The 27,771-nt window shown below is 41.3% G+C and overlaps 1 protein-coding gene across 7 annotated transcripts in view; it reads left to right on the forward strand.

Moving 5' to 3' along the window:
* Positions 1–6,102: 6,102 nt before the first annotated feature.
* Positions 6,103–27,771, forward strand: part of NFYC (nuclear transcription factor Y subunit gamma) — a 68,934-nt gene continuing 47,265 nt past the window's right edge. Inside the window, exon 1 of one of the 7 annotated variants that reach the window (XM_044237940.1) lies at positions 6,103–6,254. The gene's annotated coding sequence lies outside the window, so the exon portion shown is untranslated. The other 6 variants (XM_044237945.1, XM_044237943.1, XM_044237942.1 and 3 more) reach the window with 6 other exon arrangements.

Genomic DNA, 27,771 nt, shown 5'->3' on the forward strand with positions numbered 1-27,771 from the left:
TGCGCGGGCAGGCTCTCTTCATGAAGCAGAAACGATGGCCACCCCCAGATCCATATGGCTCAAGACCTCCAGAAGAAAAGTCCTGTCTTTCCTGGATCTATATTTCACATCTTCCCAAGGGCTTTGCTTAGCTGAGGTTGGGTCATGTGCTCATCTGTTCAGAAACTGTGACCCGTCTTAGCAAGGGTTCCTAGAAAACGAAGTCTGAAGAAGGGATTAAGTGCTAAAGGTTTTTGTGGGATGCACATTTCTAGGGCAGTGAGAATGAAGGGATAGGGGAAGCAGGAAAAGATGGAAAGCAATGCATGCAAGGAAATGTTTGCTACTTCTTCACGATGAGCTGTGAAGAGACACACTAGTCTCTTGCCAGGTCCACCCACTTGGCCATGTGGAATGTATCTAGATATGTTGTACAGAGAAATTTTATCTTAAAACAGTCCATCAGAGGAAGGAAAAGAGACTGGATTGTTCTATCCTGCTGCTTCCTGTCTCCTGTCTCCCATTGATTACTTTGCCCTATGGGTAGTTAAATCTCCTGTACTTCTAGGTTGCTTCATTGGCCCCTTCAGCAGCGGCTCAGGAAGCCACAGCTCATGTTCTGTGATGTGTGTCATCAGTGTCTGGAAGTTGCAGAAGCCTTAGAATCCACATTTGCAATTAGTTGGCCTCAGGCAGAACTGTAAGGCCTCACTCAGAGTTGGCCAGCCATAACTGTGGGTGAGGTGGACCAAATAACTAATGGTCTAAGAGTGAAATGACACTGAGAGACTGTGATGAGGCATTGGGCCATGATGTGGGGATCATTATGATCAGTCAGACTGGGTCATATGCCTACCGCTACAGCTGATGGGCTATGGAAGGTATGCTGTGGATGGAAATATCCCATCCTCCTTCCCCTCATGCCAGTTCAGATCCTCAGAAAATCAGATACCAAGACAGCATTAAATGCAAGGAACTTATGAGAAATACCTGTGAGAGAAAATGGGCCAGGAGCTAAGAGACTGAGGACCATCAGACAATGATGCAGACCCTAAGGGAAGGAGAGAGAAGGAAGGAGTTCTAGGTGGAAGGGTCTTAGACTGTAGTATAGTTCTAAGGAAAGTTTAGCAAGGCCATTGAGGGTCCTTGAGCCAAAGTGGCCCATCAGAAGAGTATCATTTATCCTGGCAAAAAGCCTGTCCTAAAACTCCTGCAGGGCTGCCAGTGGCCAGGACCAGAGGGGAGGCCTGGGTAAGGGGTGATGGACCTCAGAGCTCAGCACCTGTGCTGTTGATGAATTACGCTTCTGGAGATCTGAAAAGTGCATTCTCATGGCCACATACCTTCTCAGCCCAGCACTACATGCAGATGAAGAAGGATGGTTCTACAATCTAAAAGAAGAAAAAAGTAGAGTGCCACTACCAGTTGAAGGGACAAAGGTGTTGAGCAGGCGAGACAACAATGTCCACCTCACAGCTTACAATTTTTCATTTTTCATTTGTAATTAAAACTCTACATGTTCCAACCTGAACTCATGACTTCTCCGTGCTCTGGAAAAGTTCTGAAGTCTTCATCCGGAGACTACCATCCAACCTACTGTGAAAACTGAAAGTCATGTTAAACACCTCTTGATCCTTTCTCTCCCTGACCTCGAAATAGCCAACCAATAGTCAAGTCCTTCCAGTCCTACCTTGGCAATATCACCTCTGCATTGGTACGTCTTTCCTCCACTCTCATTGCTGTTGTGTTCAGGAGCTCATTGTACCTTGCCTGAACTACCGTGGAAATCTCCAGTGGTCCTTCTGCAGTCCCATTCCATCTTATCATCTCTGTCATGTTGTCTTTAACCACAGTTTTCACCATGTCAATCCCTTCGTAAAAACTTCTATCACTGGGAATATAAAATGGTGTAGGCATGGTGGGAAACAATATGGCGATTCCTCAACAAATTAAACATAGAATTCCCATATGATCCAGCAATTTCACTTCTGGGTATATACCCCAAAGGACTGAAAGCAGGGACTCAGATATTTGTACACTAATATTCATAGCCAGCATTATTCACAGTACTCAAAGGATGGAAAAAACGCAAATGTCCATTGATGGATAAATGGATAAACAAAAGGTGTTATATACACAAAATGAAATACTGATATTCAGCCATAAACATAAATGAAATTTTGGTACGAACGTGGATGAACCTTGACTATATTTTGCTAAGTGAAATGAGCCAGATACAAAAGGACAAATATTAAATGATTCCACTTATATGAGATACCTAGAATAGTCAAATTTCAAAAAGACAGAAAACAGAACAGTTGTTACCAGGAGCTGGGGGAGGGGAGGGCAGAGAATTATTGTTTATTGAGTAGAGAGTTTCAGCAGAGGCAGATGAAACAACTCTGGAGATGGAGGGTGCTGATATTTACACAACAATGTACTTAATGTACACTAATGTAATTAATGCACTTAATGCTAACAAACCATATATTTAAAAATGGCTAAAATGGGGGGCGCCTAGGTGGCTCAGTGGGTTAAAGCCTCTGCCTTCCGCTCAGGTCATGATGCCAGGGTCCTGGGATTGAGCCCTGCATTGGGCTCTCTGCTCAGCAGGGAGCCTGCTTCCCTTCCTCTCTGCCTACTTGTGATCTCTGTCTGTCAAATAAATAAATAAAATTTTTTAAAAAATGGCTAAAATGGTAAAACAAACAAAGCCCCAAAAAACTTCCATACTGACTCTCCTTAGCAGAAAATAAAACCCAAGAGCCTTAATCTCACCATATGTAACTTTCCAGATGATTCTTCTTCCTTTTCCTGTTACTCTGTATTTCCTCAATTGATCTCCTGCTTCCTATATCTGCTCCACTGGCTACCTACACAAAGTGTGCTCCTTCCCTAGTTCTACTCATTTTTTTCAAGACCCAAAGGTCACATCCTTAACAATCTTTCTCCTCCCACTATTCCATACTAAGTGGAAGTAATTGCTCTCCTTTTTGAACTCCCACAGCTTGTGAATTATGTCTGTCTTTAACACTTACTGCTTTTCTTTTAGATCAAAGAAGGTACAAAATGAGATAGAGAAGGTACAAAATGAGATAGACCTCAGGTGTGGCTGAGGGTAGTCTAGTCGGCCCTCTACTAGAGTGTTAAAACATTAAGGACTTTACCAACATCCCAGAACTGGTCTTTATAGCCTTGCAAGTTCGGAAGCCTGATTGTAATAGTAAGCAGAGTGGAACCATCTCCCAGGGGGCAGTCTTGTATCCATTAAGTTCACAGAAACTGATGGTTATATAAGCCAGAATCCAATAGGTTGATTTACAATGAAAAATGTAGTTATCAAAAGAACTGGGAATCTCTAGGTGGCAGATCACTAAATTCTGTCCCAATAGGTAAGTCATTTGCTGGGTGAGTATAGAATCACACCAGGTAAGCATGTTGCTCTTAGGAAGCATTTTTTTTTTTTTAAAGATTTTATTTATTTATCAGAGAGAGAGAGAGGGGGAGAGAGCAAGCACAGGCAGACAGAATGGCAGGCAGAGGCAGAGGGAGAAGCACGCTCCCTGCTGAGCAAGGAGCCCGATGTGGACGCTGGGATCATGACCTGAGCCGAAGGCAGCTGCTTAACCAACTGAGCCACCCAGGCATCCCTTAGGAAGCATTTCTTAGCTGAGGCAGCCTGAGATATTCTCACCCACTGTAGGGATGACATGGACAAGGAAATACAAATGCTCAGGTCAGTTTGACTGGGGCAGGACTTAGAAAGGCAATGTTAATGCTTGTCTCTGTGACTGCCCTGTTTGGGCTGTCATGGCTGATTAAACTCTTTGGTTCACAGTCTCTCTCCGAGTAAGACACAGAATGACTGGTTGATAAGACTGATCAGGCATCCATTTATTAAAATACGATCACTCTGCTTTCTTGAGATTTCTCTTGTATGCCCGGATCAGAGTTTGGTTTGTTTTTTGATCATGTTTGTAGATAAACTCTAGGCTTACCACCATGGAGAGCTAATTTTAAGGTTGTATTAGCTTAGGCTAGCTAGGTTATAGGGCAGTAACAACCAACCAATTTCAGTGGCTTACAAGAAAAAGTGTTTATTTCTGATTCGCCTTATATTACATGTTATGTGTATCAGCTGTGGCTCTGCATATCTTCATTCTGGGACCAACACTGGAGAAGCGTTTCTATTTGGGACACGCAGATGAAAAATATGGACAGCCCATACATTTCTGCTCAGAAGTGGCTCATGCCAAAACAATGCCAAGCTTCATGACACTAGAGTGAGAATTATAATCTCCTAGGGACAGACTAGACAGGCAGGGTTTTAGAAAGGCAGGGGCAGAGAATATTGATAATAGTCTGTAAGGACGAATATCCAGTCTGTGTATACTAGTATGGCTGGCACATTATAATACTATTAAAATACTGAAAATAGTTTCATACTAGCTGATAAACACCTGCTATCCCAAGCCTCCTGACAACTCCCTTCCCCTAGGAGCCCTTGGGACCTACTCTTCACACATTAGGAACTAAAGGGATAATACCTAGCACAGAAAGGTATCCCCACAACTTTATGGACTTCAAATGTGCTAGATAAATGCTTGACCACTACTTGTTAAATATGCTTGTGATTACCTTTGGCTGATTTTATCTTCATAAATTCTTATTAGTTTAATTTTGAGGGCAACCTGATTTCCAGGCTCTTAGAGAGAAACTGACTGCAGCCCCTATGTGCCGTTGACAATTATAACAGTAAAATCTAATAATACTAATTCATGCTGATTCCTACACATTTTTACATCTTTTGTAACAAAATATATGCAATAATTAACTCAGTATTTTATAGACTCACTTAGCTTTTCCCATTAGCTAGACCATCTTTCTATTATCTTAACACACTATTTATTTTGAGTCTGTTTTGACTTTTTTATGGCATTTCTCATGTATGAAAATGTCATCATTAACACTAACTTCCTTGACACTTCTGCAATTTCCAAAGCACTCTCCTTTACACTATTTCATTCAATCTCCCCAACACTCCCAGGAGGTAGGATTTACATCATTTTACAGATGAAGAAATCGAGACTCAGCAAAGTCAGGTGTCTTATAGTCAGGTTTTGTTCATTCATTCATCAAATATTTATTGAGTGCCTCAAGTGAGATTTATTCAGGTTGGATTTGGAAACAGTTTTCCTGAATTCATGTCGAGGGCTATTCCAGTATACTTAACACCTTTATCATCGCAGTCATACACTCAAAGGAAAGAAATAATAATAGTGTTTATTATATTGTTGAAGACTCCTGCAACCCAACTCTCAAAAAGTCTCCAAGGTCATTTAAAAAATTAAAGGTAACCATCAACAAAAGCAGTTTCATTTCTCTCAGTGCTTACACCTAACCTATTGGCTCAAAGTAGATAATTCATCCACAGGTTTTGGAACTACTCATATTGAGTTTTGACACTTATGGGAGAGTTTGACCAAGTTATTTAATCCTTTTGAGCATCAGCTTTATCTGCAAAACAGAAATACTACTGGTTGTAGAGATTAAAGAGATAAGGTAATACCCATGGGGTTTTCAATTGTCTTGATGGAAGTTTTAAACTGCATTCAAAGGCGAAAAGCAGTGTCTATGTCGACGTAAGGTTACACGCTATTAATTCATAGGAGGTGCTGTTCTTTACCCTGGAGTATATCATTTTACAGTTTTGGTGTTAAATCCCCTTTTATGGTTAGTAGCTATTTTCTTTAGCGGCGCCCATAATCTGGCATCCCCATGTCCTTCGTCCGACTGCTCTCTTTCGTCCCAAATTAAAACAAAACAAAACAAAACCAAAAGCCAAAACCCAAAAGACGTATTTAACATTCAAGTGTGCGCACCACATCAAAGGCCCACAGGCGTAGAACGCCCGGTGTTCACCAGGCAACGCCTCCGGATCCCCTAGAAAGGGGTGGGGTCAGAAGGCTCTCTGATCTCATTCCACCTCCCCAGGTCGTCGCCCTTCCTAATTCTCGCGAGACTTCAAACAACTCAGCTTCTGCGCATTACAAATACAGAGAGTCAAGGCGCCAAGGGAGGGGGAGGGGAAGGGGGGGGAGACGGTGCAAACGGCGCGGCCGCCATCTTGTTTGTGCCCCCGCTTTGCGCGCGCTCCGTTCTCCGTGACGCACGCTTCCCCCTCCCCTCCGCCGTGCCCAGGCCTCTGCACTGTCCGACTCCGCAGGAGCGTGGGGGCGGCTCCTGCTCTTCTCTGGACTCCTGAACAGAGGCGTGTGAGTGTGCGGGAGCGTCTGTGGGAGGGAGGATGAGAGGCGAGCGGCAGCGGCGGGGGGAGGGGCAGCGCTTCCCGCCGTCGGCGGAGACCTCACTTCCCTCTCGCGGCCGCTGCTGTAGTTCGGTCCGGCCTGCCCGCCGCCATGTTGTGTTCTCGCCGGGCCCGCCGCTGTCGCCGCCGTCGCGCTCCTGGGGTCCGTGCGCCTCGTCGGCCCGGCCCGCGGGCTTTCTCCCATTGGCGGAAGGCGACTGCGGGGGGGCTCGCTCGTGATTGGTCGGTGGCGGGGAGGCCGCGGACCTGGCACCTTATTGGTCGCGCTGGCTCCGGCCTTGGGGGTGATGAAGGAATCCGAGGCTGCTGGGATGCGCGCGTCTTGGGCTTGGGCAGCAGGGTGGTGACCCCCTTCCGTGCAGGCGTAGGGTAGAGGCTGGGGGCGAGCTTAGAGACCTTAAGGAGGAAGACAGGTCTATGGTCTGGCAGGTACTTCGAGGATAGTCTGCTCACGGCTCGGAGTGAGTGGCACTCCCAATCCAGAGGTACCCTCGTGGCCTAGTATAAAGGCATATAAGCTCCAAGGCTGCCAGGCTTGGAAACCCTGAAACCTGAGTTAGAGGCTGAGAGGGTCTTTGAGAGCCAAGAGAGCTAGACTTGGAGGGCCGTTTTCTTTTGTTGCCTTTTATCCGGCATAGTTAATAGGGTGTTACTTTAGTGGCAGATATAATGTAGTGACTTCCTTAATCCCCATCACGTATTTCAGCCATCCCCTGACCTGCCTCCTCCCTGATAACCATCAGTTTGTTTTCTATAGTTAAGGTAGACTGGAGTTTAATACAGTTTGTCAGTGACTGCGATGTCCACGGATGCCAGGTCTGAAGGGCATGGTATAGGAGGAAGGGGCGTCAGGACGTTAGGAACCTATCTAAGCTATAGGATCAGATCGGGATTTTGCTGGAGAATGCCAGCATTGAAACCGAGGTTTCAGTTACCAGGTCTGATATGTGATATGAGGAGAAAACAGAACCAGCCTGGGAGAGGGACCCTTATTGGTGCCGGGTGTTAAAAACTGTACGAAGCTTAAAAGACACAGCATTAAGTAGTGACAGATCTGTAGGAATGAGGAAGTGTGAAACATTTCCCCATCTGAAATGGGGAACACTTTCAGACTTGGGAATTATAGTAAGGGAGCAATTATAGATTATTGGGTCGCAGGACTATGCAGCTAGTTTTGAGACATTGTATAAAGTTTTTCTGCATTAGAAAGGATACATGTGAGGGCTAGGTTTCTAAAGGCTACATTTTCTAGCAGATATTAGATACTTGGCATTTATTTGTTGACGAGATATTGGTAGGTTCCTCTTTAGTCAAAGGCAGAGCTTAACAGAGATCCTGGACCTGGCTTACTTGTTTTCTTTTATATATGCCTAAAAAGTACACCCACCCTCATGTGCACTTAAAAAAAAATTTTTTTTTTAAATAAGCAGCTTGGAAGGAAAATAAACTAGTGCATAGTTTCTTGCATCTTGTCATGAGTTACAGAACTTATCAGCACTTTCTGGTTTGTATTTCAAAACTTGTTTTAGTCAAGAGTTGTTAGAGTCAGCTTGGGGGTATTTTATCACTTTACATTTTATTGTAATGAATTGTTCTACATTTGCTCTTCCCAAGGTTTGGGGTTCATGGAAAAATATTTGTGTTAAACCTCTGTGCTTCCTAATTTGTTTTTCCTTGTATATGTTATGTGGTCCTTTCTAGCTTTAGATAGTGTTATACATCTGTATTCATACCAATTTCAAGAAACTTCTCTGGGGGGCGCCTGGGTGGCTCAGTGGGTTAAAGCCTCTGCCTTCAGCTCAGGTCATGATCCCAGGATCCTGGGATGGAGCCCCACAACGGGCTTTCTGCTTGGCCAGGAGCCTGCTTCCCCCTCTCTCTCCACCTGCCTCTCTGCCTACTTCTGATCTTTGCCTGTCAAATAAACAAATAAAAATCTTAAAACAAAACAAAACAAACTTCTCTGGTTTTCAAATTTGGTCCGTTTTATGTGAATGCAACAGAATTTTCAAGAGAGAAAGGGAAAATAGTAGAGGAAGGGAGTTGACATTTTGGGGTACACTTACCACCCAATTCTTGTTAGGTAGACTTTGTCATTCCCATGTTGGAAATGAGAAGATTGAGGATCACAGAGTTTATGTAGCTTGTCCAGTCTTGAACTGGGGTTCAAATCAAAGTTGTTTGATACCGAAACCTGTAGTTTTAACTGCCATGTCATGCTATCGGTATAAACATGACTAGTCAAACTTCCAGATAGTGTTAATATTTCAAAGTGGGTCATCTTTCTTTGGTTGCTGGGTGTTAGGAGTATATTGAGTGGGGAAAATATAATTAACAAGAATTTGTTGTACTGTTTTAAAGATTCAGACCACAGAATAGGAACTGTATAAAATACAGTTTCTTCAGCTAGGTATTTAAATTATATCTGTTGATTTCTGTTGTATAGAGAAAGATTTACCAAGTAAACTGTTGGTTTTTTTCTGAAGCCAGGTAGATAATAGGGAAAAATATGTACAGAAAGTTTAAGAATCTCATTCTTTAAAATCAAACTTAAGAAAATTGATGACAGAGTCTCTCTGTATATGGAAATGGTTAATGCCAAGGAGTGAGAACTTCAACACCACTGAGTGAGGTTTTTCAGATACCACTACTTCTTTAAGATGTCTCCAAACACTGGGACATGTCTGGAAGCCTGGTGCCTTCTTCAAAACGTGGGATAGTTAATCTAGTAGATCCTTATCCTAAATTACATGTAAAATTAAAACTGGATGCAAAAAATTATTTGCAGTTCTAGTATTTGCATGGAAATCTTTAAATAATTTAGGTTGCAAGAGGAGACTAGCAAACTGGAAGTCTGAGTTGCTTTGTGATTTGATACAATTAGGTGAGGGTCTTCTCCCTTTTATTTGCAATTACATGGTAGTGTGGAAGATAAGAGTGAAAAGAACAAGGGGAAATAGGGCTTGCCATGCATTTTGTACACGGGTCATCTAACTTTGTTTGACTCAATCATTAAGTTAGTCAAATATGAAGAATATTATGACATCCATAACTTAGTTTCTTTTTTTTTTTAAAGATTTTATTTATTTATTTGACAGAGAGAGATCACAAGTAGGCAGAGAAACAGGCAGAGAGAGAGGAAGGGAAGCAGGCTCCCTGCTGAGCAGAGAGCCCGATGCAGGACTCGATCCCAGGACCCTGAGATCATGACCCGAGCCGAAGGCAGTAGCTTAACCCACAGAGCCACCCAGGCGCCCTTTTTTTTTTTTTATTTTATTTATTTATTTGACAAAGATAACAAGTAGGCAGAGAGGCAGGCAGAGAGAGAGAAGGGGAAGCAGGCTCTCCGCTCAGCGGAGATGTGGGGCTCGATCCCAGGACTCTGGGATCATGACCTGAGCAGAAGGCAGAGGCTTTAACCCACTGAGCCACCCAGGCAGCCTAACTTAGTTTCTTTTTTAGTAAATCTAGACAAGTTTGCAAAAACAAGCATGCACATAATTGTTTTTTATTCAGCAAACATTTCTTAACTATCTCTTCTTCAACACCACCAAGATCATCGTCATTCCCATTAGCTCTTTACATCATGGCCAGTTCTGGGCTTTTCTTTTTTTTTTTTTAATAAAGATTTTTATTTATTTATTTGACAGAGAGAGATCACAAGTAGGCAGAGAGGCAGGCAGAGAGAGAGAGGAGGAAGCAGGCTCCCTGCTGAGCAGAGAGCCCGATATGGGACTCGATCCCAGGACCCTGAGATCATGACCTGAGCCGAAGGCAGTGGCTTAACCCACTGAGCCACCCAGGTGCCCCCAGTTCTGGGCTTTTTATCACCAGGAATTAACCACCCTAGAAATCTCGAACTCCTAGGAGGTCTGAGTAGGTCTGAGTTTATGTTTAACATCGTAACTTGAGAACATCAACTTTGCCTTCTAAGTAGACTCATACTAATGTTTAATACTTAACAGACTGTATCCCTGTTTTGTTATCTAAATCCTTATAACAATTCTGTTATCTCATTTACATGTCTATCTTTTCCATTTGGTCAAAATTGATTCATTGTACTAGAAAAGATGCAGGGTTTTTTATCCCTGCTTACAGAGAAGTGGAGGCAAAGTGACTTTAGGAGCTGGTGCTAGTTGCTTTTTGAGGCAGTTTTGAAATTCACATCTCTTAGTTTAGAGGTAATGAAACACTAAAAATCTATGAATTTATCAAACTCAGGAATGATATTATAGTTACTACTTTTTATTGAGTGATTACATTGTACCAGCTAGGGTATAAATGTATTATGTGTATTATTCACGCATGCTATGTGGTAGATCCTATTACCACCTGCATTTTTAGGTGTGAAGAAACTGAGAAGTTAAGTAATTTGCTCAAGGTCACATAAGGTGACAGAGCCCAGACTTAAGCATCAGTCTATAACTCCATTACAGTCTGAATTCTTATAAAATTTGTGGAATCCTTAATTTTAAATACTGAGTTTGTTCGTTCTTTCGTTCGTTTGTTCTTTTTTGAAAGAGAGGACAAATGCATGAAGAGGGAGGCGAGAGGGAGAGAATTTTTTTTTTAAAAGATTTTATTTATTTAGAGAGCGCATGAAAGCGGGGGTGGTGGGGCAGAGGGAAAAGGAGAGTGAGACTCTCAAGCGGACTCCAGGCCTGAGTGTGGAGCTGACATGAGGCTCAGTGCCATCACCCTGAGACCACAATCTGAGCCACCATCTAGAGTCAGACACTCAGAGATGAATCTTAGATAGGCGCCCCATGCTGAGCATGGAGCCCAGTATGGGGCTCGATCTGACCACCCTGAGATCATGACCTGAGCTTAAATCAAGAGTTGGATACTTAACCGACTGAGCCACCCAGGTGCCCCAAACACTGTGTTCTCTGGACACCATAAAACATTAGGAGAGGGATCCCTGGGTGGCTCAGTAGTTAAGCGTCTGCCTTCGGCTCAGGTCATGATCCCAGGGTCCTGGGATTGAGCCCTGAGAAGGGCTCCCTGCGCCATGGGAAGCCTATTCTCTCTCTCCCACACCCTCTGCTTGTGTTCCTTTCCCTCTCTCTCTCTTTTTTTTAAAAAAAAAGAAAAGAAAAGAAAAATACTTGCATCTTGGATCAGGAAGTAGCTTTTTTGGTTTCTCTCAGGCAAGTGCTTTGTGCAGAGGCCCTGAAGAGTGTGATGACCTTGACAAGGTCACTTGGCTATGCTAGGGGAGAGTCAAGTCTAACCCAGATTACTGGTTTCCTAGTCCTGTGCTCATTCCACTGGGCAGCATTGCCTCTTCTATGGAAACATTGACTTGATGATGGTGATGACTCTCAGGCACCTTTGTTTTGACAAGTTTGCCTCATTCATAGGAGGGAGAATGGCAGAGGACATTATTAAGGTCACAGATGACCTTCTTGAGGTTCATTCCAGCCTCAGGCATACAACCTAGGAGGAACATTCCTTAGCCAGCAAGTTGTTCTTTTCCATTCAGTTTCTTGTGCTCAAAGCAGACTGTGAGTTATCTGATGTATTCCAGGCTCTCTTTTCATTTTGTTTATTCAGTTTTTCATGCATGTGCTGTGACTAGTTAGGAAGGTCATTTCAGTATTTTCCCAGAGACTGAAAGCACCTAACATAATTTAAGTAGATTAATTGTTGGAGGAAATGGATTTAAAATACTTTGGCCAAAAAGTGCTGATGGGAGGGGGTAGTGTAGTTGCTGACACTGGAGTCAGACCTGGGAAAGAATTCTTCTGCAATGCGGTTACCCTCTGTTTGAGCTGGGGGTCAGTTTCTTAACCGGTCTAAGCCTTAGTTTCTTCCTGTGTAAAGTAGTGGTAGTGACACCTATCTTACAGAGTAGTTATGAAAAATGAATACAGTAGCATATGGTAGGTGCCTGTCATCAAGCAGACCTTAGTAAGTGAGAGGACACATCATCTTCTCTTTAAAATAGCATAAAATCTGTCCTTTCAGCCTTTTAGAGCTTCCCTAACGAGGAGCCTTTCGTAATTACCTACTCTTTTATGTATGATAAGATTTCTGCATGAGGGAGCAACCATTGGCATGAAAGAAATAACCTAATTTAGTTCTGTTGTTGTGGCTTAGGAGCTGATTTACAGAGGATCTAGATTATAACTAGTCTATGTTTATGAATGTATGAAGTAGTAGGATCATTTATTTCAGGGTTAGGTTGTTTCCTGATTGCTCTGTTAATCCTCAGGTGCTGAGTGGTAGTGATTTCAATGAGATGAGAACTTTTCTGAATTTGCCAAATAGCAATAATTTATTGAAATCAGAACAATCAGTTTTATCCTTCAGTCCAGAAAGAGATTTGCGTTATAGTCATTAAAAATTTTTTCTAATTGTAGAAATTGTCAGTTGAAGTAAGACTGTCAGTTTGGTTTCTAGTCACCTGGGTAACATTTTCTTTGAAGTAAGCAGAAGACAACATTGTGGGATGGTTCAGGAAAAAAATTTCTCTGCCTGCAGAAATTTTTGCCAGGTTGCAAAATTTGCTGCACCCTTCCCACACTTCTCCATGTTTTAGCAGTGATGTACCTGATAACAGTGAGGCAACATCTGTGTTCATTTTCAGCATGGAAGTTGTATTTTCTATTTTGGTTCAAGTCCTTATTTGTTTGGGGGTGCCAAACTGGCTTAGTGGGTGAAGTGTGTGACTCTTGATCTCAGGGTTGTGGGTTTGAGCCCCACATTGAGTGTGGAGATTGCTTTAAAAGAAAATCTTAAAAAAAAAAAAAAAAGTCTTACTTGTCTGCAGACAGATTACTTCTAAATTCAGTGTACTTTTATATAATGAGACCTTTCTAATGGATAAACTTCAGGTGCAGTTCAGAGAGAGGGACGAGGCTAACTTTTGTATTTGAATGTTTCCATTAGAATAGGTTTAACTCAAAGGTTCAAATCTTCATGTCCGAGATATATAAAGTGTCTTATTTAGATGAATACTCTCCATTTAAAATCAACAGTATATTGTTAGGTCAGATTCAAGAATTAATCTTAGGGGCACCTGAGTGGCTCAGTCATTAAGCGTCTGCATTCGGCTCTGGTCATGATCCCAGGGTCCTGGGATGGAGCCCCTCATCCGGCTCCCTGCTCAGCGGAAAGCCTGCTTTTCCCTCTCTCACCCACCCCCCCCCACCCCCCCCACCCCCCCGCCGCTTGTGTTCCCTCTCTGTGCCTCTCTCTGTCAAATAAATAAAATCTTTGGGAAAAAAAAAGAATCTTAAATACATTCATGGGAGTGAGCTATTAACAGTGATCTTGAGCAGTCTTTCAATAAATGCTTCAGTGACTCATAAGAAATGATATTGGAGTATAGAATAGTTTGTGTGATGTCATTGGCTTAAATCTATTAGAGTTACAGCAGTCCCACCCATTTTCTGCAGTTCCACTTTCCGTGGTTTCAGTTACTGCGGTCATCCGTGGTCCAGAAGCAGATGATCCTTCTGATTATTGTCAGAAGATTGGTAGTAGCCTAACGCCACATCACAATGCTGGTCATTCCCCTCACTTCATCTGATCACACCGGCCTTTTATCATCTCACATCATCACAAGAAGGGTGAGTGCAGAACAGTAAGAGATGTTGAGAGAGACCACATTCACATAACAGTATATTATTATAATTTTTCTATTTTATTACTAGTTATTGATCTCTTTACTGTGCCTAATTTATAAATTAAACTTCCATCATGGATATGTAGTATAGGAAGAAACACAATATAGGGTTCTGTACTACCTGCAGTTTCAGGCATCCACTGGGTGGTGGGGGGTCATGGACTGCATCGCCTCTAGATAAGGGGAGACTACTATACTTACTGAAGGTTTTCACAATTTCTGTTATTGTTACCCCTGCCCTCAGAAGCTGCACATTGTCTAGGGATCTATATGAAGTAAGATTCTTTGTCCAGTGTTAAGAAAACATACCCCTCACTAGTGGCGTGATCGTTCATAGAAAAGAGGAAAGTGAACTACATGCAACTGAGCAGTTGAACATCTGTCATTCTTAACTGTCTTAAAAATTATTACTGTACCCCAAAGGGTAAGTAGCTTAGAATTTGCTCGTTATCATCAGACAAAGTTGTGGCCTTTTAAAAAAGCAAAGCACACTTGGCTGGCAATAACTTGGGAGCCAGAGGATTGCTATTTATGGTGATATTTAATGTATTTTCAGTAAGACTAAATTAAAAGGGAAATGCCATAATGTGTGTAAAACTCCAGCCATTTTGGAAGGTGGCCTGTAATCTTTTCATTCCACTAAAATCTGTAAGGCACTTTAGAGCAGCATTTCCTAAGCTGTTTCATTGAACATGAGTTTTTTTTATTTTTTTTTAAATTTTATTTATTTTTTTGACACAGATTACAAGTAGGCAGAGCAGCAGGCAAAGGGGGGTGGGGGAAGCAGACTCCCTGCTGAGCAGAGAGCCCGATGCGGGCTTGATCCCAGGACCCTGAGATCATGACCTGAGCCGAAGGCAGGTCAGGGTTAAGCTCAGGCTTAACCCACTGAGCCACCCAGGCGCCCCTGAACATGAGTCTTATACAATGTAATAAATGTTCTCTGGAGTTGGAAAAAGGATCCTTGACGGTAAAGTGAAATGTATTTCTTTATTGCAGAATTAGTATTCAGAGCCTGCTTGTTGATGTGCCTTATGACCCTTCAAGAGAGAGGATGCATAATGTGGTGTTTCTTGAACTTACTTGGCCACGAAATCCTGTTTGTGAGAACATCTAATAAGCATTTCATATTATGACTAGTACGTAGTGGGGCCCAGTTGAACAGTTCTGGTGTAGAGAGTTTATGAGTAAAAAACGAATCTTTTTGTATAAGACAGCTTGGCCAATAGTAGGAAAGGATTTGTCTGGGAACGTACAGCATACGTCTCCAAAGTCGCATAGACTCTTCGGGATCAAAGTGATTTCCAAAGGTCATCTAACCCAGTTGCCAATATCAATGATGATACTAGCAGCTACCATTTTCTTAGAGCACTTGCCATTTATCAGTCACAGTGTTGTTATTCTACAGGGATTATGAACCACTGGTCTTAATGATTTTTTATCTTCTTAATATTTCCCATTTATCTGCTCAACATCTGCACTACCACATTTTCCAGTAACTAGATGACACAGGGTCTTTGTTTCCCCTGCTGTCTGTGTGGAGTTCTCATGCTCTCACCCTGTCTGTTTCTCCATACTGAACCTGAAATGATCTTTTAAAAGGGTAATTCTGATTGTGCCAGTCCCGTGCATAAAGCTCTTCAGTGGCTCGCTGTTGTCCTCAGAATAAAGTTCTAGTTTCTTAGTCTTGTCCAGCCCTGTTCACTTTTCTAGGTTCACTTCTAGCCTCTTGTCTCTGCCGTATCAAACTATAGCCATTCCAGGAATGTAATGCTTTCTGTCAGCTCCAGGACTTTGCACATGCAGTTTGCTTGTCTGTCTCAGTAGGTTCCTATTCTTCTTACAATTTTAAATCTCCCAAGAAGCCGTCTCTGACCAGCCTGAAATTTAGTTAGGCCCTGGGTTAGGGGTTCTGCTTAGGTCTTATACTATGCCTGTGGGAACTGTTAACACACAGCACTGTGATCGCCTATTTTAATATTCTTCTCTGTCATAATAGACTTTAGTATCCTTGAGGACAGGCCTATGTATTGTTTAGGATCCCCAGATCTTAGCACGATACTTTTTTTTTTTTTTTTTAAGATTTTATTTATTTATTTGTCAGAGACAGGAGGAGAGAGAGTGAGTGAGCACAGGCAGACAGAGAGGCTGGCAGAGGCAGAAGCAGGCTCCCCGCCGAGCAAGGAGCCTGACTCGGGACTCGATCCCAGGATTCTGGGATCATGACCTGAGCCGAAGGCAGCCGCTTAACCAACTGAGCCACCCAGGCGTCCCTTAGCACAATACTTATATGTAAGTATTTACTGAGTGAATGAAAATATCCCTGATCTTACAGCCTTGCAAGATGGTTTATAGTTTAGGAGATTGGCCTCGGTGGGGTTAAGTAACTAGTTTGAGGTTACTCAGCTAAAATGAGGTGATGAGGGATTAGAATTAGAATCTAAATCTGTCTAGCTGCAGAGACTGGGCTTTTTTCCCTCTGCTTCTCCACATGGCTGCTCTTTTTCATCTTGTCTTTACATATTGCTGTCAAGTGTTCAAACAGCCTGTGCCAACAACCCAATCCATAGCTTCTGAGGCAGCTTGTGCCATCTTTGGACAGCTCTGAGAGAAGAGAATAGTTTTCTGGAATAACTTTCCATCCATTGGTTTTAATTTATGCCTTGGAGAATACAATTTATTTTTTAAAAACAAATAATTCAGAATTTATGATCCACTTACCATCTCATTTATTGGTTTACTTCATTAACTTATTGAGCAGCCATTTACTGGGTACCAGCAAACACTGTGTTCCTTTTTCTTATGATACTGTCATTGCTCAAAACAAAACAAACAGAAAGTTTCTGGGACTTCTTTGGAGATTATCTTTAGAACTTCTGTCAGATTCTTTTGAAAATCTGTTGACACAAAGTTTTAAACTTTGAAGGTGGATTTGGTTTGGGAAATAACTAATAGTTGTTCACCACCAAGTGAGGTGAAGGATATGGGTCAGAAGCAACAATCTGGCAGTCCTTAATTTTCTGCTTATAATTAAAAAAAATTTCAAACCAAAATTGAAAATGGAAAGATTTAACTTTAGAAAAATCTGGCTTTCATGGTTTGTTTTGTTTTGTTGTTCTTGTTTTTTGTTTTGTTTTTTTACTAACCTATAATCTATTATTTGCTTAGGGGTACAGGTCTGTGAATCATCAGTCTTACACAAATCACAGCACTTACCGTAGTACGACCCTCCTCAGTGTCCATCCATAATCTAACTACCCTATCCCTCCCCACTGACCCTGGTTGTTTTTTTTAAAACCAGACAAAAATGATAATATTTATGAAGCCATTGCAGTGGTTCTGGAAAGGATAATGAGGGTACAAGGAATAGGCATAATGGATGGTCTCTGTGATACTATTTACAGTATTTTATTTATTTATTTATTTATTTAAAAGATTTTATTTATTTGGCAGACAGAGATCACAAGTAGGCAGAGAGGCAGACGGGGGGGGGGGAGCAGGCTCCCCGCTGAGCAGAGAGCCCAGCGTGGGGCTTGATCTCAGGATCCTGAGATCATGAACTGAGCCGAAGACAGAGGCTTTAACCCACTGAGCCACCCAGGCGCCCCTATTTACAGTATTTTAAAATTGAAGACACTGAAGGATTAATATCTAAAATATATGAAGACCTTATACATTTCAGCAGCCCCACCAAAAAGTCCAGTGAAAAAATAGGCAGAGGACCCAAAAAGACCTGAAAATAAATTTTTCCAAAGAAGACATACAGATGGCCAATAGACACATGAAAAGGTGCTCAATATCAGTAATCATCAGGAAAATGCAAATCGGAACCACAGTGATACATCACCTTACACCTGTCAGAAAGGCTAAAATTAAAAAGTCAAAAAATAAGTGTTGCCAAGGATGTGGAGAAAAAGGAACCTTTTTTGCTCTTGGTGGGAATGTAAATTGGTACAGCCACTGTGGAAAACAGTATGGAGAGTCCTCAAAAAATTAAAAATAGAAATATCATACGATCCAGTAATTTCATTACTGGATATCTACCCAAAGAAAATGAAAACACTAATTCAAAAAGATATGTGTACTGCTCTGTTCATTGTAGCCTTGGCATTATTTACAATAGCCAAGATGTGAAAGCAACCTAATGTCCATCAATAGACGAGTGGTTAGGAAGATGTGGTATACACACACACACGCGTGCGCGCACACGCACGGTGGATTTTTACATAGTCATATGAAAGAATGAGATGATGCCATTTGTGACAACATGGAAGGACCTAGAGGATATTATGCTAAATGAAGTAAGTCAGACTGAGAAAGACAGATACTATATGATTTTACTCATGTGTGGACTCTAAAAAACAAAACAAATGAACAACAGAAAAGCATAATCAGACCTATAAATACAGAGAACATACTGATGGTTGCCAGGGAAGACATGGAATGGCTGAAATGGAGGGGGAGATACAGGCTTCCAGTTATGGGATGAATAAACCACAGGAATGAAAGGCACAGCATCGGGAGCATGGTCAATGACACTGTAATAGTGTTGTATGGTGACAGATGGCAGCTACACTTGTGAGCATAACATAACATAGAGAAGTGAATCACTGTGTTATAAACCTGAAACTGGTATAACATTGTATCAGCTATATTAAAAAAATTAAAAAAAATAAATTGAAAACACTGAAGTTATTAATATAAAACTCATTGAAAAATTATGGTACATCCATTTAATGGAATATAACCCAACTATAAATGATATATATTTGATATGGAAGGTTGATATTTTTTAAGTGAAAAAGATTACAAAACAGTTTGTATAGTAGTATCTAATATTGGGAGACTAACACCCTTGTTTCTCATTTATATAAGCAAAATACAGTGTTTGATTCTGAGTAGTTGCATTAAAGGTATTCTAAAAAAAAAAGAAATACCCCATTCCCTTAGCCTATCACGTCAGTACAAAACTGCTATATACATCTCTCATCAGCTTAGTATATAAGAAGTCACACAATGTGTTTAATATTCAAATGAAAATGGCTTTGTGTTCATATCACAACAGGTGAAAAGTTCATTTTTCTTTAGAGGTTCTCTGATATTTCTTGGGACTTCCAGGTTCACTTACTTCTCTGAGTCCAAAGGAATCAGTTAGGGGTACCATCAGTGAAGTGTTTGTTCAGGGCACTGAAGAGTCCAGTATCTTTGCTACTAGTTATGCTTCTGATGTGATACAGTATAACCTGCAAGATTAGGTTATCTGGGGGACTGAGTAAGGCTCTGTCCTTGGCAAGAATTGTCATGGTGGTTACAGCCAACTTCTGCCATAACTCTGGTCCTTCAGTCATTCCTCAGGATGCTGATCAAGAGCTGTTTTGACATCAACTTTTTGTGTTCGGGATCTAGCTTTTGCTTCTTTTGTTGATTCCGAAACTCTTGCTGCAGTGGGCTAATCTTCCTCCATGGCCTTTGTCAATTGGAGCTGAACAGTGGCTGCCCCTTTAGGTGGGACATGCACTCTCCAGTTTCCCTCAGTCCCCACTACTCCTTGTTATTTTGTTGACATCATGGCTAAGGTTACGTTTGATGTATACCTCTGTACTGAGCAATGGTGCTATATGTGGATATAAATAAAACACAGACATCTTCAGGAAGCCCTCTTCTGGTAACAGAGACATGGTTGAAAGTAATTATAATGAGTGCTAAGTGCCATAGTCAAGTATATATTTAGATATTAATTGAGTACCTACCCCATGCTAGGTATTAATGCTGAATACTTTACCCTGTCATTTAAGCCTCAACATTCCCATGGGTTGGTGTTATTTTTTCTGTTTTATACATGAAGAAGTGAGCTCAGAGATGGTTAAGGAACTTGGCCAGGGTCATAGAATTTTCTGACCAAAAGCATCAGGTCCCACCATAACTACTTTGAGCGCATTTAAGCTTGAACCACTTAATCAGAGGCCTTCGTTTTGCCTCATAGTGATCTGGGTGATTTTTAGGGCAAGACGATACAGTTGTCTGGTTTGGAGGGCTGCTGAGATCCAGGACCAGGGAAGAATGTGAGCTGGAATCCCAGAGATCCCATGAGGCTCTTATTCCACAGTAACAACAGGCTAGAGAGGAGAAAGCAGTAGTAAGTTGAATGGGTCAGGCTGCCAGATGGAAATTCTAGGATAATTTCAGTTCTCTTCCCACTAGCTTGAATTATAGTAAGGTGGCTGTTGATGAGAAATAGGGGTTGAGGGGTGCCTGAGTGGCACAGTTGGTTAAGTGTCTGATTTTTAGTTTCAGCTTAGGTTGTGACCTCAGGGTTGTGAGATAAAGTCCCAAGTAGGGCTCGCACTCAGTGCAGAGTCTGCTTAAGTTTCTCTCTCCCTCTTACCCTTCCCTAAGCTTTCTTTCTCTCTCAAATAAATAAATCTTTAAAAAAGAAAAAGAAGTAGGGGTTAAAGTGTTTTTCTTGCAAACTTTCCAAGAACTAATAAAAACTACGCCAGAGACCTTCACAGAGTATTAAGAGACATGTTTGGTGTGTAATTCGGTACATCAAACACAGAGTAGGGCTGAGCATTTGGGACAAGAACCAAATTTTAGCCTAGACTGGTGGTGAAAGGCATGGGGAAGATTTTTTGTAGCAGCTGGTAGTCCTCCCACACTGCCCTTTATGGCTCAGGAGTTGCTTTTTGCAGGGTTGCAGGGTATGCTAGAGACAGTCCCTTCTAGTAGCTTTGGGGCCTTAAGGAGAGGGTGCTGTTTTATCACATTCTTAGCTAGGTCTCTAATCAAGAGATCAAGCTCAACGTCAGTCAGATTTCTGATTTTTAAATTAATGAAGTTGGATGTAATAGTTTATGCCACCTCTACATATATGTGACGCCTAAGAATTTCCTTGGCTGTGCCCTGAGGTGCCTCATGTCTCGGTGTCAGCATGTGGTACAACAGAAAGAATAGCACCCTAGGAGCGACCTGAGTTTGCCTCCTCAATGTATGGTTAGGGGCCAGTTGTCAAACTTCTCTTTCGCTCTTTCTCACATTTGAAGGGGATAGTGAGGATTAGAGGGGAAAAGTCTGTAATGTACCTAACATAAAACCTGGCACTAATTGGTGGTGTTTAGAAATTAATTCATTCCAATGTGAGAAATGAGTGGAATGTTTGTAGAGAAAATATGGCAAAGTGATTGGAAGGACCACCTTGCTTCTGAGTCAGGGCGCTGCCAAATCTCTACATATGCCCATGATGACCTCGCATGTAAGGTCAGCCAAGGTATTTCTAGAGAAGGTCTCCTTTACCTGGCAAAACAGTTGTGTTGTTCAGTCCTAGGATACTTAGCCTTCCAGGGAGGAAGCAGAGCTAAGGAGATTGTTAAAGACCTTTGGTAATAATGCAGTGTTTCTATTGAATATTTTATAAAAAAAGAAAAGAAAAAAGACATGTTAATTCATTTTCACCATATTAGGAAGCTCCTTTTCAACAGTTGGGCCCAAATCCTTAAGCAAATCTTGACCACTGCGGTAAACTTCAGCATCCCAGAATGTCTTCAGTAACTGCAATACTTACACTCTCTCTCCTGAGATATCCCTGCTACTTATTCTTGAAAATGTGGTAGAAGAGTTTACTCTCTGTGATATCAAAACTGTAATATTCGAAGCTAATCAACATTTTTAATGACCATCCTGAATAAGTTAATCCATCAAACTGTAGTGAACTTTAAACAGTAGGCACTGGTGTTTTCTCTCTGCCAGTCCCCTCCCTCCCATCCCCCTTTATCATTATATTTCTCTCTCTGGTTCCTGGTAGACGTTTTGGAAATGCCACCGTCTCTGCCACTACCTTCTTATATTACTCCAGAATTTTCCTATTTAGATTAGTTTGTGTTTCAAAATAAGGTGATTTAACCTAGTACTAATAATGTGCTTTTAGAATTACCAGGGACATAATGACAGATGCCTCTTTAGAAATCTTGCAAACTGTTCTATGGCCATTGATACCACTCTTTGTTACTGAGGTCACATTTTCTTTGGAGCTGTTGGATGAGCCCACCCCGTTTTTTTTTTTCTTCTTCTTCTGTTAATGCTCAAGAGAAAACTGAAGATAGTTAAGTCACAACTTTCCGATCTTGTGCACATTGCTTCTCTGGTTTACTGCCATAGGATACTGTAGCAATATCTTACAGACATCTTTGATGGCCAATCAGAAGCAGTTAAATTACCTTAAATTTTTTAAATGGAACTCTGACAGCCAATAAGAAATCCTTTGGGTGGGAACTGTAACAGCCCTTTCGTGTGATTTTAAGAACATTGTAAATTTGCGTTTTCTTCTTGTTGGAAACACAAGAGGCCCTAGGGCATCTGCTGTGTGCATTTGCCAGGCATTTCCAAGCCTTAAGTTCCCGGTAGTTTTAAGTCTGAATCTGACCCCTGTTCTGCTTCTCAAGGTAACTTTAAAACAGGAAGTGTACAAAGGAGGTAACTGATGACGTGAACAGCCAATCATGGCTTTGTGTTCTTAGCTGATAAAGCAGCTCAGCCAATGGGACCACTCTGGAGGCAAGGTTTGGTGTCAAATAGCATGCTAGATTGAATGCCTTTGACTGTTAAAGTGGAAGGAGGCTGCAGGGCTTCATTGGAGCCTCGGAGTTTTTCACTGAGGCAGGGGTCAGCTGAAAGACAAAGAAAAATGGCGAATAGTTTGCTGGGGGGTGGGGGGACAGCTGTTCGGGTTTTCACTGGAGTGGACATTCCAGACTCAGGTTTCTGCATCTCCTGCTGCCTTTTGTTTCCTCCGTCCTTTTGGGGGGGAGGGCTAGGAGTGACTTAAATTCTCCCTGTCCGAGGAGATATAAATAACTACATGTAAAATTAATGCAGTTCTCGGTAAGTTTAATTCTTTGTTTTGTGTTAAAATGGTAGAAACTGTTTAGCTTCAGAGAGTGTAGACAAGTTGCACTGTTTCAGAAAATGGCCACTTTACATTCCATGCATACCTTTTGGTGCACCTAGAATACCTTGGCTCTGTTTAGATTTTGCATGCCCTTCACCTAGGATTTCTTTTCCTAGTTGAGTATTGACAAGATCAGGTACATGAAGAAAGGCTAATCATTTTCCAGGTGCACACAGAAGCAAAGCACTTTCTCTTTGCATTGGGTAAACTTAACTGTTTTCCAAATAATTTTCCTTTGTTCAAGTGCACTGAAGCTTTCCTACAGAATAAGCTGAGTTGTTGTAAGACTTTCTCTGTTTCCATGCACTTTGTTGACATCTGTGTTTTCAGAGGTGGAAGCAACACTATTGCTGTTCTAAATTTGTGTGAAAATATGGTTTGCATGGATGCAGGTTCTAATGGTGAAGGAAGGCCCACATGCCAGTGTGAAATTCTCCCGTAACTTTCTTGATTTACCTGCCTGCTTCTATTCTAATACGGACCAGTAATTAAGTAACAATCTTTGTTTTAAAATACACATTCTAGCGTAGAATGTTGGAAAGAAACATACTTTTCCACTATATTGGCAGTGACAAGAGCAAGTCTTTTTCTACCAATTTCACACATTTTGTCAGGCATTGGTTTGGTTCTTTAAAAATGAAATGAGCAAAGTGCTTTTCATTTTCTGTATGAAATATTTTGAATCCTATTTTACCTGCAGATTGTGAATAGGAAAGTTAAGAGTACAGGCACCCTATCTTTTGCCCTTGATATTTTTTCCCCTCTTTTAGGGATCCGAAGCTAATGCTGGTTGCTAATCAGTAACTAGCCAGTTTTTGTGAATAGTGAACTCTTCTGTCCCATGTACTAACATCTATAATACACTTGATTTTAAAAAGCCTTTCTTTGTTTTCTTCTTATTTGCAAATATGGAATGAAGGTCATTGGAACATTTCTGCAGCAGACTCAGCGTGGAGCAGTGAGCCAGCAGTACTCCGTCTCTGGGTAGGGAAAAGGAGCAGGCCCTAGTAGAGGAGAAGTTTGGAGGGTGTTGATTTGCCTTCCCCCGCTTCCCCTCCTGTAAAGGATTTATCTGAGAGGATCGATAGGGGTTTAGATTTGGGGCTCTTGGAATTGGAGTGGTGTAGCAGTCAAAGTTGCTCGATGCAGGCCTCTGTCGTTGCTTGCAAAAGTGACCTTGAAAAACTGCCGAGGAGTTGAAAGATTGAAGGACAAAGTTTGTTTATACAGGTTCAGACTGAAAAGCTGTATTTAAGATGAAAAGAGACTGTACTTCTGATGTTCAAGTCGAGTGGTAGTAGGAATATGTTATAGATTCAGATTAGGAGTTTTCAAGCAGTAAGACAATAAATAGGGCTGCATTCATTCTGTCTCCCACTCTTCTCTGTTCCTTCCCATAGCAAAAAAATTCTAAATCCTTTTGGTATGATAGTTGAGTGAACTGCCTAACAGATTCAGAATTCCTTGCACGCTACCTTGTCTCCTGTGTAATCTAGAGGGTTCTTAGTGAAGAATGGCATTTCAGGAGTTCAAAGCAGTTATGTTTGTAAAACTTCTTTGAGGGAATTGGAATGCTTGTGGTAAGAAAACTGTCATTCTGGGAAGTTAAATCATAAGAGAAAGGAGTATGTGTTAAGGATTACATTTTAACAGATAATTAATTTAAATTTATTTTTTATAAGACATTGATTTATATGTTATCAGTTGCTCCAGGTTTTATGTATGCTTTAAAAAACAGATGTAGATTACAGAATAACTCTCTTTGCCTGGGAGAAGGCCCGGAGCAGGGAAGGCAGAAGGTAAGTGGGGCACAGTATGAGGCCTTGATTAAAACTCTTTATTTTGAAAACTTTGTGGATTTTGCTTCTTGGAAAGATATCTAGCCATTGCCTCTAGCTTGGGTTCTTTTTTTTTTTTTTAAAGATTTTATTTATTTATTTGAGAGAGAGAGACAGTGAGAGAGAGCATGAGCGAGGAGAAGGTCAGAGAGCGAAGCAGACTTCCCCATGGAGCTGGGAGCCTGATGTGGGACTCGATCCTGGGACTCCAGGATCACGCCCTGAGCCGAAGGCAGTCGTCCAACCAACTGAGCCACCCAGGCGTCCCTCTAGCTTGGGTTCTTAACCTTTCCAGAGTCATGGACTCTGGAGAATCTGACCCACTATCTGTAGGCGTGCCTGTGCAGAACTCCTGGTGACTAAGGTGCCTTTAATATAGGCAGAATAGTGTTTATATGATCTCCTTATTTAACACATTAGCCAGATAAATGTTTTCCAGAAAAATGAGGAAATCAGGAGAATAGACCTTCCACAGCTAACTAGAACTTAGACTAGAGGTGGGTGTGTGTGGGTGGGGGCAACTTAGGGTCTTAGATTTGTGCATTTATTTGTACTCTGATTACAGTATTTGCGGCAGCATGGTGCGGTAGCAAAAGCAGGCCATTAAACGTCAGGAGACCTGTGTTCAGGTTCCATTCAGCTGTCACCAGCTTTGTGAGCTTGGGCAAGTCAGCCATTTAGTGTCGGCTTCCTCACATGTAAAAATGGAACCTAAAAATAGCACCTTCCTATTTAGTGGTGAGTCTGAAATGAGATCGTATATGTCAGAGTGCTTCACAAGTTGTGAATTGCTACATAAATATTAGCTGCTATTAATCTGGACTGTTGGGGGGTGGGGGTTAAAAACTTCGGAAGATAGGTGGGGCATCAAAGAAAAGAAATGCCAGTGTTTTTAATATGTTTACCAGGGATTTTATTTATTTATTTGACAGACAGAGAGAGATCACCAGGGAGTTTGCTTAAACATGACACATCTCTTTTTAAACATGGTTCCACATGCCTTCACATGCATATTCCCATTTGTGCTGACCCTATGTAATTGACCCTGTATAATTCATTTGTTGAGACCATTGAACTTCCCTTACTGGGATTCCTATGAAAGAATTTTAATCTCTTTGTCAAAAATTAAGAGTGTCTTGAAATAAGATGAAATGGGAATGCTGATTTTTTAAAAAGCCCTTACTAGATTTAGGAGCCTTTCAGAATAAAAACTGGGAACCTGTTCTGATTGGATACTGAGATCTGTGTTATAATGCAGGTAAGTTCTAATAGTTGCAGATACTTATTAGGTAGAGGTTACATTTTTAGTTTATGCAACAAATATAAGTAAACTGGAGCCATTTTTTGGTTTGCTTTGTAGTCATATTTTTTTGGTCAGTTTTCAAACGGGGAGGTAGTTATTTCTTGCAGAGTAAGTAGCAAGCAAGTAAATGTAAAGACTTGAAAAAAAAATTGGTGTCTCATCAAAATATAAACACTAGCATGAATTGCACATAGTTGATACATATTGTGAGATACGTTTCCAAGGTAAATGGTGGAAACCCATAGGGATTTCTTTCTCACCCATTTTACATGCCTGATGTCATCTATTTTTAGGACTCTTTCTTCCTCGGGCTGGGGGATGGCTATTTTGTGATCTATTTGATTTCCTGTCCTATTAAGTCACTTCCTATCAGGCGTGGTCAGGCAGCATTGATGTCTGCCTCCTTTCTATGCATTGAAAGAATCATTCACACAGAATAAGTTTTGGCAAATTTGGAATTGGCCTTTCCAAATAAAAGTCTACTTCCTGAGATGTGTATGTTTGAAAACAGCAGTCATGGTCACTGTGGGCTTTTTGTTCCTCAAACAAGGTAAGGTCTTTTAGAGAAGCTATATACTTTCATGGAGGCTTCAGTAACCCCCAAAATATTCTTAAAGCAAATCATTTATACATGATCTTCTTCACAAGTGGAGCTATTTTTGCCTATTCCGGGCCCCAATAATATATGCATACAGAGCTTTTATACTCTTAAGTTTGACTGATGGAAATCATCTAGGGATCTAGTCTACTTCCCTTATAAAGTGGGGAGGTTGAGGGGTTAGGTGCCCCAGTCTTTCAGCTTTTTAATGGCTGGCCTCTGCAAATCAGAAATTCAACTCCTTCTTAGTTCATTCCAGGTTTCTTTTATCCCCCTAAGTTGTTTTTACTTTTTATTTTTCATATTTCTCTTCCTTTTGGTATACCCAGACAGGTTTGCTATTTGAACACAGAAGGAGCAGAGAAAATGGGCCATGGAAGTGGTTTAAAAGTCTCCGTGTGGAGTCTGTTGGTTAGAAAGTCTGCTGTGGCAGCAGACTTACAGTCCCTTTTGGGATCTCAAGATTTCTTGCCTCAGCCAACTGGCTTATTCAGAAAGCAGAGAATCAGCTAGGAAGCTAATGGTGCCCACCTGGCTGAGGTGTCCCAGAGAGCTGGTTTACTTTTATACATTACAAAGAAGTAAACTAAGGTATACAGACACAACACCTGCATGCCAGTTGCGTTTTTGTTTTGTTTTGTTTCGTTTCGTTTTGTGGTGGTGGTGGTGGTGGTTGTTAATACACCTCAGGAACAAGCTAACTCCCAAACAAGTTTGGGCCTGGTTCTTCAAGTGAGTCCTAAAGCCAACTGGTATTTCATAAACAAAGATCCCAGGATCATTTTAAGCATTTGACAAGACTGAAATAGAAATCATTGTCTATATACTCCCCAAATAATATTTTAACTATGTTGACTTTAATCTTTACCACCAACAAAGTAGAATTGTGAACATCTGTGTATTTGGGTACTTGTGGATTTGGTCTTGTTCTCGTTTGCATATTCTCTGAGAGACCATAATCTACTTGAACCTTTTAAAGTTTTTTCTTTTGTACTTGGGTTTCTTTTCGCCACCATATGTTTGAAATAAGGTTACAATTTACTGAAAGAGTGAGAGCTTGAACAATACACATCTTATGTGTAGGTGCTAAGGCATGCCGTGTCTGCAAAGTAGAGTAGACACAGCAGGATAGTATCTTCCTTGCATCT

Source organism: Neovison vison, chromosome 2, assembly GCF_020171115.1.
Source record: "Neovison vison isolate M4711 chromosome 2, ASM_NN_V1, whole genome shotgun sequence".
In the NCBI taxonomy this organism is placed as follows: Eukaryota; Metazoa; Chordata; class Mammalia; order Carnivora; family Mustelidae; genus Neogale; species Neogale vison.